We start from the raw sequence: 14,570 nt of genomic DNA, 5'->3' as shown, positions 1-14,570 counted from the left end.
TCTGGTGGGAACATTCATAGAATAAATGGGGTGTGATGGGTGTGCCATTCTTTTGAATGGCATATTCTGCTAAATTGTATTTAATATAAACTGCTTTATGGAGAAAAGGAGAACTTATGGGAAAAGGAGAATTTCAGATATCAGAAATATCTCTATATTACACATAATGAACATAAAAACATAAAAGGAGCCCATCCAGACCAGCAACCATTTGCTCTGGAGGGCCAACAACAGGGCATAGAGGCCAAGGTCTTCCAGTGTTGCCCCCAGCACTGGTATTCACAGGGTTTTCTGTCTCCGAACATGGAGATTCCATTTAGTCATTTCTATGTGTCCTATCACTCCACAAAGTTGGAAGTCTTATTTCAATGCCAGAAGTCTTCCTGAATCTTAAGTGGCTCTTCCACCAAAGGAAGGGCTGCTAAAATTGGAGGAAGGAAGAGTTGCTTAAGTTGGTGGGAGCCTTCTAAAGCTGGAGAAGGCTTCAAACTTAACTGAGTGGAATGAGGACAGATGCCTAATGTTAGTCAAATGTCACTGTTACATCAGACTTGGGGATGTTCCACTGAAGTAGCTACCGATGTCCTCCCACCCTAACTGTTTACATCATGTCCCAGAGTGACAGGGTATGCCTATACCATCTGTCTGGCTATTTTTAGAGAGAGATGACTCAATAAATACTGGGAACAACTCTTACAGATTGTGTTTCTAATTAATGGGGTACTCCTAATTTTCAGTAATACACGCATTAAGGTGGCAATTTTGAATAGCAAGATGGCACACCTACTTGGCTTTAATTCAGTCTACCAGCAGGCCAATCACCACCTGTATGCAAGCATATCTATTTGCAAATTGATGGGCAACCTGCAATTTGAAGGAGCGTAGCCTTTGTGTTCATGTATGCAAAAGACAATGAACGACAAATCTGTCTGGCAAAACTCCTTTGTTTCTTATGCAAGTTATAATATTCCCTTGATAAATGGGCTGTCTGGATCATTTCTCAGATGTACAGGAGAGGGACCTAATCTCTGCTGCTCTTCACTGCAGATATGTCTTAAGGGTAGTACTATAAGGTTCTGTCTGGTCCAATAACTCTTCCTGGCTTCTCTAAATAACTTGTTGCTCAAATATAGACTGAACTGCTGCTAGACTGCCCATCCTTGCTTTCCCCCTTGCCTGCTGACTCACCAGATGGTCCACCTGCTTGATTATCTATTTCCTGGCTTGACTCATTTGTGCCAAAACCACCAGCCTTAACATTGTTGAAAAAAAGTTGCTTGGAGTAACTGATTTGTGGATCACTGCCATAGACACTAACTTGGTAGGCAGATTCGATCTCAGCATACAGCTATCATCTGAAATGAATGGCATTCCAGTATACTGGCTCAGATTGTTTTGGAGATAGAAAATGCTGTTGTCACCACCAATTGATGGCAATCCCATAGGTTTTCAAAGCAAAAGGTGAACAGAGGTGATTTGTCATTGCCTGCCTCGGCATAGCATCCTACAGTTCCTTGGTTGTCTCCCATCCAAGTACAAATCAGGGCTAACATGAAATTTCCAGGATTTGATGAGACTGGGCAAGCCTGGGCCAAATATTTTTGTTGTTCTGTTTTCACATATTTATTTTATTAGCTTTCACGTTTTACTGACGTTTCATTATCTTGATTTGTTTTGTTTTAGTTAGGTGCTGAACTGCCTCCAGAAAGGTGGCATACAAAGGTCCTAAATAAATAGATACTCTCTGGGATGAGAGCAAAATAGTTCAGTTCTGTTTATTTACAGTCATTTGACCAGAAAAATGGTAGCACAAGCATTTTCTAGTCAGCACTTAAAGAGAATCCCCACAGTAATTAGAAGCGCTACAACTACTCCCAACACTAGTTACTAAAGGTCTCTTTTATATACCACTTGTTCTTCCATTTACAGTTTAATCCATTTTAGTCCCTTAGGCTTGAGTGGGGCTAAATCTGGCTTAAATTGCAAAATGCATGAGCTTTACTGGGTGACATATTCCCAAGTGCTCAACCTTCTTAATTCAAGTTAATGAGAAGGATGCCGCTAACATGACAAATGCAAGATCAAGTACCAGATCACTACCCGTTTTTGTGGAAAAGACAGGGGAATTGCTCGAGTGTTGAAAAGCAGAATCTAGCAGTCTTGGCAGCTGTAAGCACGGAAGCTCGATTGGTACCTGCCTGCATTAGAACTGGCCACACCCTTTTCTGGAATATCAAGAATGTTGCAGGGTGGAATGGAGGTGTATTAAGCAGAGCTTTGTGTGGAAAAGCTTGATCTGTACTTGGCGGTCTTGTGTCTAGCCACAGACAGACTATGAGTTCTCTCCTTTAATACACATCCAATTTTACCCGCAAAAAATTACAGACATGATGAAATCTATTTTCCTTTTTAAAAAGCAATTATAAAGAAAGGCTTTCCTGAATTAAACTATTCATAAGGGCACGTTCAGCAAAGAGCCAGCTGTATCAGAAAGAAATTGTGTATTATAAGCAAAAATCACACCTTTAAATCCCTCTTACCTGTTTTCTGCACAGAAGGAAATGGAGAATGGGGTTGCCAAGAGTCACCATGACCCTTCTGACAAAGATCCCACCCCCTGCATGTCCCTGATCCAAACCATGAGTCTAATTTTATATTTTACACACATTCATATGAGTATCAATATAGGACACATTTGACAAGGTGAGCTATATTTCACAAACACTTAAATCTTTAGTAAGTAAATCTGTAAGGAATCTATGTAAGTTTACCCTGATATCTTCAGCTACTGCAAAAGTTAGGCCAAATTAATTATGCAGTGGTGCTGGAGGAGAATTGATGGGATCATTGGGATTGATTTTGCTGGCATGTTTTTAAAGATTATGAGCCCCATCCGAAGAGGGGGGATGAATTAACTGGTGGGAGTGGCAGGATGATCATGCTGGTGGATTTGCCTCCTGCAGGGCACTTATTCTGTTAGAGGAACAGATCCCATCAGGAATTCATATTCTATCAGTTTCTACTAGCATGGCCACACTGGCCAAGGCTAATAGAGAGGCTGATGGGAATTGTAGTTCCTGAACATCTGGAGAGCCGCAGGTTCCCTACCCCTGCGCTAGAGAGTAAAAACCATTGCTGCGAGGCTGCCACTACCCTCCCCCAGTAGCGGGATGTGGGTAGGATGCTGCGGCAGCATCCCTGCCCCTCAGCTGCTGCCACCACATGGTGGGCGAACGGTGGGCTGGTGGAAAGGAGCCTATTCCACACTCAGTCAGCCTCCCTCTGGCCTTGCTGGAAGTTGTAAAATTGGTGTGGGCCGCAATCCAAACTTAAGCCAGCCTTTTGGCTGGGGTAAGTCCACTGTGGCCCATTGAGGCTTCTTGGTGGCGGGGAGGCTGTTGCACTTTGTGAGCCTCTTTGGGAGCAGTGGGTTGGTGCCAGAGGCATAGCTCCAAGGGGGTGGGGGGCACGCCCCTGTGGGGGTGTGGCGAGGGTGTTCCAGGGGTGGGGCATTCCGGGGCAGAGTGGGGGCAGAGGACACACTGGTGCGCAGGGCACTTTTCCCCCTTGCTAAGCCTCTGGGTGGTGCCACATCAGTGCCATGGCCCACTGCCTCCACTGTGGTTGGGCTGACTGTCATTTGTCGTATAACATGAAGCTTAATGTCTACAGTAGTAAAGCAGCATTTACAAAGAAATATTAGATATCCCATAATACAGTTACAACCCACTGCCTGTACAGAGTGTAAAATGTAATTAAATCTAATTGAGGGGGGAAGCAGTTATAACTTTTGTCCCCTGTGTATAACTACTACAACAGATTAACATTCTGTTACCACGGATCCATTAAAAGTTTTGAGAATGTTTACATTGTTTCTAAGCCTGAATATCTATCGATGCATTGTTGTGACTTGATCCTCCATGTCCTGGGAGGCAGAAAAATGGTGGCCACCGTTGAGCCACAATGACACTAACTCCAGTTAGTTTATCCATTTGTCTGTCAGTGCAGCATTTCATTCTGCCAGAGTAATCAAAAGGTCCAGCAATTAAAATGCAGTGGAAAGTGCTGCTGTTAGGAGACTGATGTTGCAGGACATGTACATTCATCCATCTGATCAGGAGGATGTGCACCAAACTAATTAACTGATTATGGTGCTGATTTCCATAGGCAAAGAAGCCACAGGGTTGCTTTTCGTGGTTTCTGAATCTGACTTTCGACTGTGCGTGCGGGTGTTTCTGCACGTATGTACCACCTTTTTTTAAAAAAAAATGCTAGTAAATTAACCTTTCTCTCTTCTAAAGGGTACATTCTCCAAACTGAATGCCTCTTCCTCTTCACTGATCACCCCCATGCTTCAGAATGCATGCCTTCCAACATACAAACCTACTTTATACCAAGACATACTAGCCCTCTGAGAGGTTGAGAGATGCCTGGCCTTTTGCAGGATTCAAGCCTATACTAAAATTTTAAAAATGCCAACGTGTCATGCCCATAGAAACAAGTTGCAGGATGTATTAAATGTCCAAAAAAAAATGTATCTAAAGCTGTGGTGCCTTTGATTGGGAGAACCATGAATTGGGAAACCCAGAGTTGGCAGGCCTGTAGCAAGAACTGCAAACTCTGCAAAAAAACAACAACCCCAGATCAAAAATATCTATGACACCAAACTAGTTGTCCTCAAATTGCTGTATCCAGGTAGATAACTGGACTATTCAGTGGCATGACACTCACGCAGAAATTTGTAGGCCTAAACATGACCTTCTTCTCATAGTATAAGGGTTGAAAGTAATCTTGCTTTTGTGAACTTGATTTTCCCCATGCTTTATCCTTACGATGCTTACTAGTGGATGTTCCTTTAAGAATTCCATTCTTTAAACATTCCACCAATTGATTTTTCTAGCTTGCTGCTAGTATTCTTCTTCCCAGTATCTAATGAAGTTGGTAATAGCTCATGAAAACTCATGTACTAAAATGTTTTTAAAAACCTCAGGCAGCACAATCAGGAAGGGAGCCACACTAGGCATGGTGCAGCAACGATGAAGCCGAGCCACCTCCTAAGTGGCTTGCTGCACCATGGCCGCCAAACCAACAGGGATCGCCTCAACCCCCCCCCATGGGAGCCACTGTATGCAACTCTATGGGCTGCGCCTATTTTTTCAGCAGCGCAAGTTTGTGCCAGCAAATGTTGACATTCCTGTGCTGAAAGGACTCAGGGAACAGACTAATGCCAGTCCCACCCCTGGGCACAGACCAGCACAAGCCCCTGCCCCAGAGGTATGCTGGCATGCATGGCACCCATGTGTGGTACTACCATGCCACTCCCTGGCATTTATACCAGTGCCCGGGTCACGCCACCTCCTCAGCACCTGCCCCCTGGTGAATCATTGCATTTCTAGAAGTGCAGCTGCATTTTTAAATGGGAGAAAAAGCAGGTGCCCAGTTCTAAAAACCTGGGAAAATAAAAATATCTTCAACAAATGCCTACAATTTAAAAAATAAATTAGATTCTGACAAATGGATACCAGGAGGAATTTTACTGCCTTTGAACTGCAGAAAAAAAAAACAGCTCTTACCTCAAGAAACTACCCATCTTACCTCCAAAGGCTGAACCCTAAAGAGCAGGGCCTCTGAAGAAAACTGAGAAAGGGTCATGCAAGATAGTGGGGCTGTGCTTCTACACAAACTCCAACAATCTCCAAGTTCCCAGAGGCAGCTAGGAATGTATATAAACTTACAAAACTTCAACTATATTGATCAGTGTGCCCTCAGTCTTCACTCTGCAGGCTTTGGGCCTGACACACATTATCAATGTGGGAGGGTGGCAAACCTATTCTATTAAGACATTTTGACTGTGGCAAAAAAAAAAATTAATACAAAAGCAATGCACCAATAAAGTTCTTCAAATTCTCTGAATCTGCATCTTGCAAATTGGTGAACATGTCCAAGTCAAGTTTTTCTACTCAAATTCATATTTGCTCCTTGCTTGGTATTCTTCATATGTTTGGTATCTTTTAGAGACGCTTTCATTCAAAATTCTATCTATCCTGTGTCTGAGTGCTTTGGGAGTTTTAAAGATTTTGTTTGTTTGTGTCACCATCACACGGGAATCTGTCTCCTGCACATCAATGGCTCATAGGTTGCCATATTTCATATAGGGTGGCATAGATGTGTTAATCAGACAAGAAAAGCTGAAAATCAGGATTGGTTACAAGATGGACTCACCTTTTCTTAATGCGCTCTACAATCTGGAAGTGGTTCTGAGTGACCATCTGGCTCTGAGATTCTAAATGGTGCATTTTTCTTCATCTTTGATCAGAAGACAGTCAGCATCTCTCTGATGAAGGCTTTGCCAAAGTAACCAGTTCCTTTGTGCTCTCATGACTTGACTGAATAAGTGAAATATCTTGTATATCAATTGCTCCCAGGATGTCGCTCCTACTGCTTTAAAATATGGCTCCTTGATTAATTAATGGGGTATGAGCCATAGGAAGTATACAGCCTTTGAAGTCTATATTGCCTTCCTATGTGCCTCCAGGAAAAAAATATTGCTATTGATCTATAAAGACCTAACTATTTGGACTCATGCCTGACAGATCTTCTCTCCAAATTGTATCACTGTGACAGCTGACAGTTGCTACTTCCCCTAACATCTGAGTACTTTAGGATCTGGGGGTAGATATTTACTCAGTAAAAGTCCATTTGTCTGTCAGAGCAGCCAAAAATATAAGATCAATCTCCTCCTCCTCCTCCTCCTCCTCCTAGGCTGCAAGGAAACTAGGCAGGTGGAGTTCTGTTCTGTATACATAAACATAACATCAGATGATTGGGCAGTAGATAAGCTACCTAAGTTGGCACCAGGTGGGAGTTATGAGCATAAATTCTGAATGAGAAGTCCCCAGCTCACATTGTAGCTTGTAGCTCAGTGGGTGGCCTTAGACAAGCCACTGTCTCACACCCTTTGCTTCAATCTGTAATATATGGATAATACTGCCCTGAGGGTGACTTTAATAATGTATGTGAAGCACTTTGAGAACATAACAAAAACAATGCCGCACTCAAGTGATCTATGGGGGGAAAGCTGTCACTGCAAACAGTTATGATTGATAATGTACCTTCCAAAATCTGGTCCAAAGTATGGTAGTCAGGCCAGGAGTGGGATACTGGGATTATATCACCCCTGTGCTAAAAGGTCTTCACTGGATTGGCTGCCTGTCTGTCTGTTTTCAGTCACAATTTTAAGTGCCAGTTCTTTAATTTGAGGGCCCTAAATGGATTGGGACCAGGGTATTTAAAGGATCATATCCTCTCATATTGTCCAACCTGCCTGTTAAGGTCTTCCTCATAAGATCTTTACTTTGTTCCTCCCCTTTCAGAAGCGAGGGAGGTAATGATCAGAGATTTCATTGGTGGTACCTTGCCTTAGGACAGTTCTTCCCCCTGAAGCTCACCTTCACCTACCCTACTATATTTGAGGTGCCAGGCTAGAAGAAGAAGAAGAGTTTGGATTGATATCCCTCCTTTCTCTCCTGCAGGAGACTCAAAGGGGTTTACAATCTTCTTGCCCTTCCCCCCTCACAACAAACACCCTGAGAGGTGGGTGGGGCTGAGAGAGCTCCAAAAAGCTGTGACTAGCTCAAGGTCACCCAGCTGGCATGTGTGGGAGTGTACAGGCTACTCTGAATTCCCCAGATAAGCCTCCACAGCTCAGGCGGCAGAGCGGGGAATCAAACCCGGTTCCTCCAGATTAGAATGCACCTGCTCTTAACCACAACGCCACTGCGTAGGTTTCGTTTTATCCTGGCTTCTAATTAAAGAGTTGATTAAAAAAACACAAATTGTTACAGTTGGCTTCTAGCATGAGATGTGTTTTAAAGGACTGTGTGTTTTAGACTGTTTTTATGATCTTGCTTTTTTATGATGGGTTGTAATGCTGGAGGAGTCATTGTTTATTAATTGTTTGTTCTCATTGCAATTTAATTTCTGAGATGGTTCAAGCAGGCTGAATGGATAGATTGCATAGAAATTGGCTAAATACATTCCTTGGTTTTAAAAGACTAGACCAGGGATCGGGAACCTTTTCAGTTCAAAGAGCCATTTGGCTCGCTCGCCCAGCCCCCGCTCGTACGCCCCCTCGCTCACCCCCCCCGCCTGCTTGTTTGCCCACTCGCCCCCTTGCTCGCTCCCCCCACCCGCTTTCTCGCCCGCTCGCTTTCTCGCCCGCCCCCTCGCTCGCTCCCTTGCTTGCTCACACCCCCGCCCGCTTTCCCGTGCCCCTGCCCCCCTCGTGCGCTCACTTTCTCGCCAGCCCGCCCACTCGCCTCCTCACTCAAGGCACCCCCCGCCCGCTTTCCCGTGCCCCCGCCCCCTCGCTCGTTCGCCCACTTTCTCGCCACGCCTGCTTTCCCCTGCCCCCCTCGCTCGCCCGCCCGCTTTCTCACTCGCTCGCCTGCCTGCTTTCCCGTGCCCGCTCCTCTCTCGCTGGCCCGGCTCACTTTCTTTCGCCAGCCGCTCGCCCCCTCGCTCAACGCACCCCCACCCGCTTTCCCGTGCCCCCACCCCCCTCGCTCGCCCGCTGTCTCGCACCCCCCGCCCGCTTTCTCACCCACTCGCCGCCCCCTCACTCGCACCCCCGTCCACTTTCCTGTGCCTCGCCCCCCTCGTTCCCCACCCCTCGCTCGCCCCTCTGCCCTGCCTCGCTCCGCTCGCTTGCCCTCTTACCTGCTCGCCTCGCTGCCTTAATTTCTGCCCAGGCTTCCCCAGGAAGGGGCAGCCATGCCAGAGCCGCACGAAAAGCGGCGAAGAGCCGCTTGCGGTTCGCGAGCCGTGGGTTCCCAACCCCTGGACTAGACAATATATTAAAAGCATTTCTCCTTGGCTTTGAAGGTTGGGTTCCTAATGCTCAGACTTTGGCCTGAATTTTGGCAGTCAATCTCAGGGTGTCAAATTGCAAGTCCCTTGTTATTCAACAGGACTTAGTCCAAGGAAAGTGCCCCTTAGGTTTGCAGTTTGAATGATCCAATATCTAGGGATGTATTGGAGTACTACCATTATAGCTGTTCAACATGACCTTGCTAGCACTGAATCATGACATCATCAGCATCTTTCATAGGTTTCAGGGTTTTTTGCTGCTAAAGACCTGCAAACCTCTTCTCAAGGTTTGTTCATATTTTTAGCACAAGTGTTAAAATGCAGTTTCCATTTAAAAAGAAAAGAAAGCAATAAAAGCTGAAGGAAGTGATCACAGAGGAATTCTGTGCGTATGAGCTTAAGATGAGTTATACTTGACTAAACTCAATGAAGAAATTCAATAATTCTGTTGGAGACTGCACTGTATCCTGAACTAACCTAATCAGAATCCCAGTCAGGTCTACTCAGTGAAGCTTACTTCCAGGAAAATGTTCTTGAGTTTGCCATGTAAGAGTTCCTCATATCTTAATTATCCAGGGAAACTGATGTAGAGTGAACGGAAGGTCAGTTTTGTGCTGTTAAAACCTCCCAATGCAACTGGACTTGGTTAATTGTGGAAAAAAAACTCAGAGAATAGCACGTTATTCTGACATAGTTCAACTTTTCCTATGTTATCAAGACCAGGCATTTCTATGACACATTCAGTGTGGACATGGAGAGTCATCCAAGTAGTCTTGTCACTTTTTCTTAGTACTGAAATGAAAAGGAGATGTTTTCTCATTGACTGACTGAAGGAAAATTGTGAGTAAATGACAATTACACTTTTCAAAATAATCCCCCAGTTCATCAGGATCGTTAATCGTTCTTGTATATTTCAGTGGAGTTGTGCAATCACATTTCTCTAGCCATTAAATCTTGTGTTTGGCAACTTCTGAGGATGGGAAAACATCTATCCTTTCTTCCCAGTGTACATAAAACAGTGCACAGAATAAGCCCTGCAAAGGTCATGCAAGAGAATTCCCTTCCTATATAATATTATGACCATTTATAAACCTGTCAAGATCCTGTTGTCCTGATGTGCCCTAGGCATTAAGATGATTTTCAAAGAGCAATAGTATTTTTTAGAGCCAACACCTGTCTGCCAACACAAAAGGTCCAGAGGGTAGTGGAAGATATGCAGAGACAAGGATAAATTATCAGAACAGAGGCTTGCCCCTGCAATCCTCGCTTCCAGTTTAGATTTTTTTCCCCAAAAAGAGGTTAAGTAGTGAACAGACTGTGAGGAGAAAAAGGTCCAACAGACAGCAGCAGAGCTACTGCGAAGGAAATACTGGTAGTGAAAAGCATGTGATGGAATAAAAGCAGCGAGCAGCATACAAGTCTTCTTAGAGCTAAACTGCTTGTTTCACCTCTGGCCAGTCTTCAAAGGGAAGGCACTCGCAGGCCTCATAAAAACAGGGAGGAAATGGCAAGCCAGGCCCTTGACATAAATTGCTCAACTCATTGCAATAGTGAAGCTTCCCCTCTCTACTATGTCACTACCCCGGCATAAAGTACTTCAAAACAGAATCAAATGCAATCTGGAGCGGGATAAAAGAGCAAGTCCAAAATAAATATCAAATGGTAATGCACAAAAAAATCGTCAAGACTTTAAAAAGCAACAGGTTTGTATCCTTTGAAAAGTTCATAAAGAATACATTAGAGCTGTAGGAAAAAAAAATCTAGAGAGATTTTGTATTTTTTTTAAAGTACTTCAGTTTTCTGGGGGATGTTTAATTTATTCCAAACATTTCAGAGATCTAATAGAAAACAGGAGTATGGATTTGATGAGCTCAATTGGATAATCTTTTCCAATACGTGTTTTTCCTTTCTGAGGACATTTGCATACAGATATTGCATACAGAATATTGTTGCACGTTCTTTTCAGTTATACAGAATTTTGGCAGACTAAATTGGGTTACGTTTTCTATGCAGCCTCAGGTTTCTCTAAGAAATGTACTTTTCAGTTATGCTGGAAATGACATTAGAGTGAAAAGATGCAACCTAGGGATGTATGCCAAACAAAGTTTGTCTTTAACTGTAGTGAAGCCTATTCACACACATACATATATATATATAGCCAATCATACATGTAAGTCATGGTTCACTGCAGGAATCAAGTAACAAACATATATACATATCCGTACTTTGTTAACAGATTGGATTTTGCTGATCCGTTCATTTAGCAGAAGCTCTTTTTTCTGACAGGATGGTCATCTTGCATCTAGGAAAAGTCATCTTCAACTAGCAGAGAAAGAAGAAGTCATCTTCATCTAGCAGAAAAAAATGCCTCTGTTTAGAGGTGGATTTACAGGATCCCAAACACTATAGCTAACTTTTCTTCAGATCTAGTAATTCAAGAGCAAAAATTTTTTCCTCTGGCTGACGCTACTTTAGGACATAGGATTCCACTTGAGAGGGGGGAGGGAAAGCTGAAAAAGCTGTTTTTTAATGGAAAAATATGGGAGGGAAACAATTTTCAGTCTTCTCCCAATACACTTTGTATCTGTCCCCAACTCTACCTTGTAGGGAATTTGTTTTGACTCAGTTATGAGACATTGATCGGCTACCATCAAATAGTTTGGCCCTCAGAGTACTTGGTAGTGTAATATGTAAAATTATACACAGCTACACTGAAGCATATATAATGGAAATCTGGCCTGGCTACGATAGCACACAGTACAAATTAAGGAACAGGCCCATCCCATTATTCTGTGTAGGCAATCCCATTCTGACACCAATTAGTAACTTTCAGATGAAGTATTTGAATTAATGCATATTTCATGCTTCCATTGTAGTTAGATAGATAATAGGTATTAATTTCTTTGCTGAGTAATATTTCAATAACTAGTCTGAGCATACTGGACTCTTCCATAACTATTCAGATTGATTCATGATAGTGCCAAAAAGCCGTGGGCCATGGTGTTGCCAAGATAGGAATAATTGCACCCATCATTAAAAGCTTGCAGCCCAGTCCTGTGCACGTTTCCACAAAACTCTGCCCCACTACATTTAATGGGATTTACGCCTAAGTAAAATGGATGTAGGATTGGCACCATACCACAAAACATGGGAACTTTATATAGCAAAGAGGCACACTCTTTCTAGCCCACTGAATTCTAAAGGGCACAGCTGCTGAGGCAATGGTGAGGAGACTAATGGGACAAAATTCCAGGTCCCAGAATCACTCTGGGGGTCCACAAAGCTGGTAAGGTCATGTGATTTGCTTTTAGATGATGATTGGGCTAGATGTGCGTGATGTTGGGCAGAAGCCTATAGGAATGTTTGTCCGGGGGCCTGCGGTGACTCTTGACAGCTCTGCTGAAGGGTGCAGCTTAAATAAATTTAATTAAAGCTGGAGTAAAGTGAATGAGGAGTACATCCTGCTAAGTCATGGATTAAATTTTCAATATAATATTGTGCTAATTGTGTTTAAATTCACTACTTTGTTTCTAATTATCTAAGTGTTTTGAAATGACTGAAAGAGTGCCTTAGAAAAATATGTACGCAATAGCAAATCCATCCAGCAAATCTGGCACTGTTGCAGGGTTTTCTAAACAAGCACTTGCCAAACCTGTTCTTTGATCCAACAAAACAGCCATAATTTAAAATAAGGCCTACAGGCTTTCAAGGAATCAGGGAGGGATTTCATTCCTTTCTCCTTCCTTTTTTCCCCAAGGGGACCGCTTCTCCTTGCTGAGGGTGTAATCTACAAAGTGCTGCTCCTTCCTAAATTCTACCCAAATAAATGGGTCTTTCTTTCACTCTGCGTGTGGGGAGGGGAGCCCTGTGCCTTGTGTGGAATGCAACACCTTCTCAGGGACCACATTCTTTATCCAGATGCAGACTTGCAGCTTCCGTTGTAGACTAGAGGGCAGGCTGTGACTACTCATTTCAACTTAAATAGCTGTATAATAGCTGAAAATTAAATGCTGCTGAACAAAGTACTACCAAGATAAATGACCTTGGCTTAAATTATAAAATCAGATGTATACTGAACACATAGTGAGTCAGACTAATGGGCCATCTAATTTAGTACTGCCTTCTCTGACCTGCAGCAAGCCCCCAGGTACAGAAAGATCATTCCCAACCCTTGCTACCTGAGATCTTCGCTAGAGGTGCCAGAAATCTGCAGCATGTGAAGGGGATGTCCATTGCTCAGCCGTATTCTTTCCCCTAAAGATGCAAACTTTAAGAGCTGGTATAGCATAATGAGTGAGAACGAGCTATGATTTGGGAGGCACCCATTTCAGATCCTGTTTCTGTCATTGATCCACCAGTTCTACAGCCAAAACACCCAAGTGACTCCTTGAAATTACACAGTGAGGAGTGTGCAGATATATGGCAGGGACTCTGCTCATTCCCAGCATCTGTGGCACAGGAGGTGACTGGTGTGCCACAGGTGACTGGGTGCAAACGAAGTACTTGCAGCAGTATCACAAAGTGCCATGGACTCGAACATGACTAGGTGCAGCACAAACACAGGAGGTGGTTTTGTATGGGAAGCAAAATACTTTGAATTGGCCCTGTCACTAGAACTTAGGTAAACCATTCCCTCTCAGCCTCCGTCTCTCCCCTCAATCTTCAATATTAGAAAAATAGCACTTGCTTACTTTCCCATTGGAAAGTACAAGATAATATGGAGCACTTTGAAACTGTATTATATGAATGCTAAATGTTGTTATAAATGTACAAGCAGGACATGTATGAAGACTAATGGGAGAATCTCATCTTTTCCAGGTATCTCCCTCCCCATATTATTTCCTCTTTCCTTCACCCTGGCAGTCCCCATAGCTTCTCTGCTTTTCTTCTTTCCTTCTCTTCCACTCTGTAATCCACTACCCAACTTACCTTTTTCTCTCCCTCCAACTTTAGCTCCCCCCCTCCACTCTTCTTGGCTGCCTTTCCCTTTTTCTTCTCTCCCACCTATGTTGTTTATTCTCCCACTCCTTAAGCTACTTTTTCTTTCCTTCCTCTCTTCCCGCCTGTCATTTACTTTTTTTAGTACCTTCCAAGCACACACACCTTTTGCTGACAGGAAACAAGAATCGGAAGGCACAGTCAGTTTGTTGTAATAGCCTAGCAACTGCAAAAATGATCACAGACTCATCAAAGTACAGTCTTATAACATCTCTGTGGGTGTTGATCTCCTGCTTATTTTTATTTATATTATTCACAGTGCAATCCAAAGGGGGAATAAAAGTGCAGTGGAGGTGGCATGACTTCGGTGCCAGCGTAAATGTCCTTGTGTCCGCATCAGGGGCATTTACAGCAGTGCCAGGCCACATACACAAGCACCAGGGAGTAGTGGGGGCATGACAAAAAGGCACCAGTGCAGCCCTCATGTCAGTGCACCTCCAGCACAGGGGCTCCCACAGGGGCTTGCCAAGGGGGTGTTTCTAGGGGCAGTTGATGTTAGCTCCATGAGGCCTTTTGGGCCAGCAACGCCCACCGTCTATGGTGCAAAGTTACACCTGCAAAAACTGTAGCATAGCCCATAGAGCTGCATTATCAGACTGCAAAAAAGCCCCCCCCCCAAAAAAAAATTGGCACAGCTCTGCTTCCATGGCAACAGTCAGCTCTGGAAACTAGCCAAGCAGCTGGCCAAGGGGGTTGCAATAGAA

The sequence above is a fragment of the Sphaerodactylus townsendi genome, linkage group LG11 (genome assembly GCF_021028975.2).
Source record: "Sphaerodactylus townsendi isolate TG3544 linkage group LG11, MPM_Stown_v2.3, whole genome shotgun sequence".
NCBI classification, from domain to species: domain Eukaryota; kingdom Metazoa; phylum Chordata; class Lepidosauria; order Squamata; family Sphaerodactylidae; genus Sphaerodactylus; species Sphaerodactylus townsendi.
The sequence above is the reverse complement of the archived record's forward strand: the minus strand, read 5'-3'. Positions refer to the sequence as shown.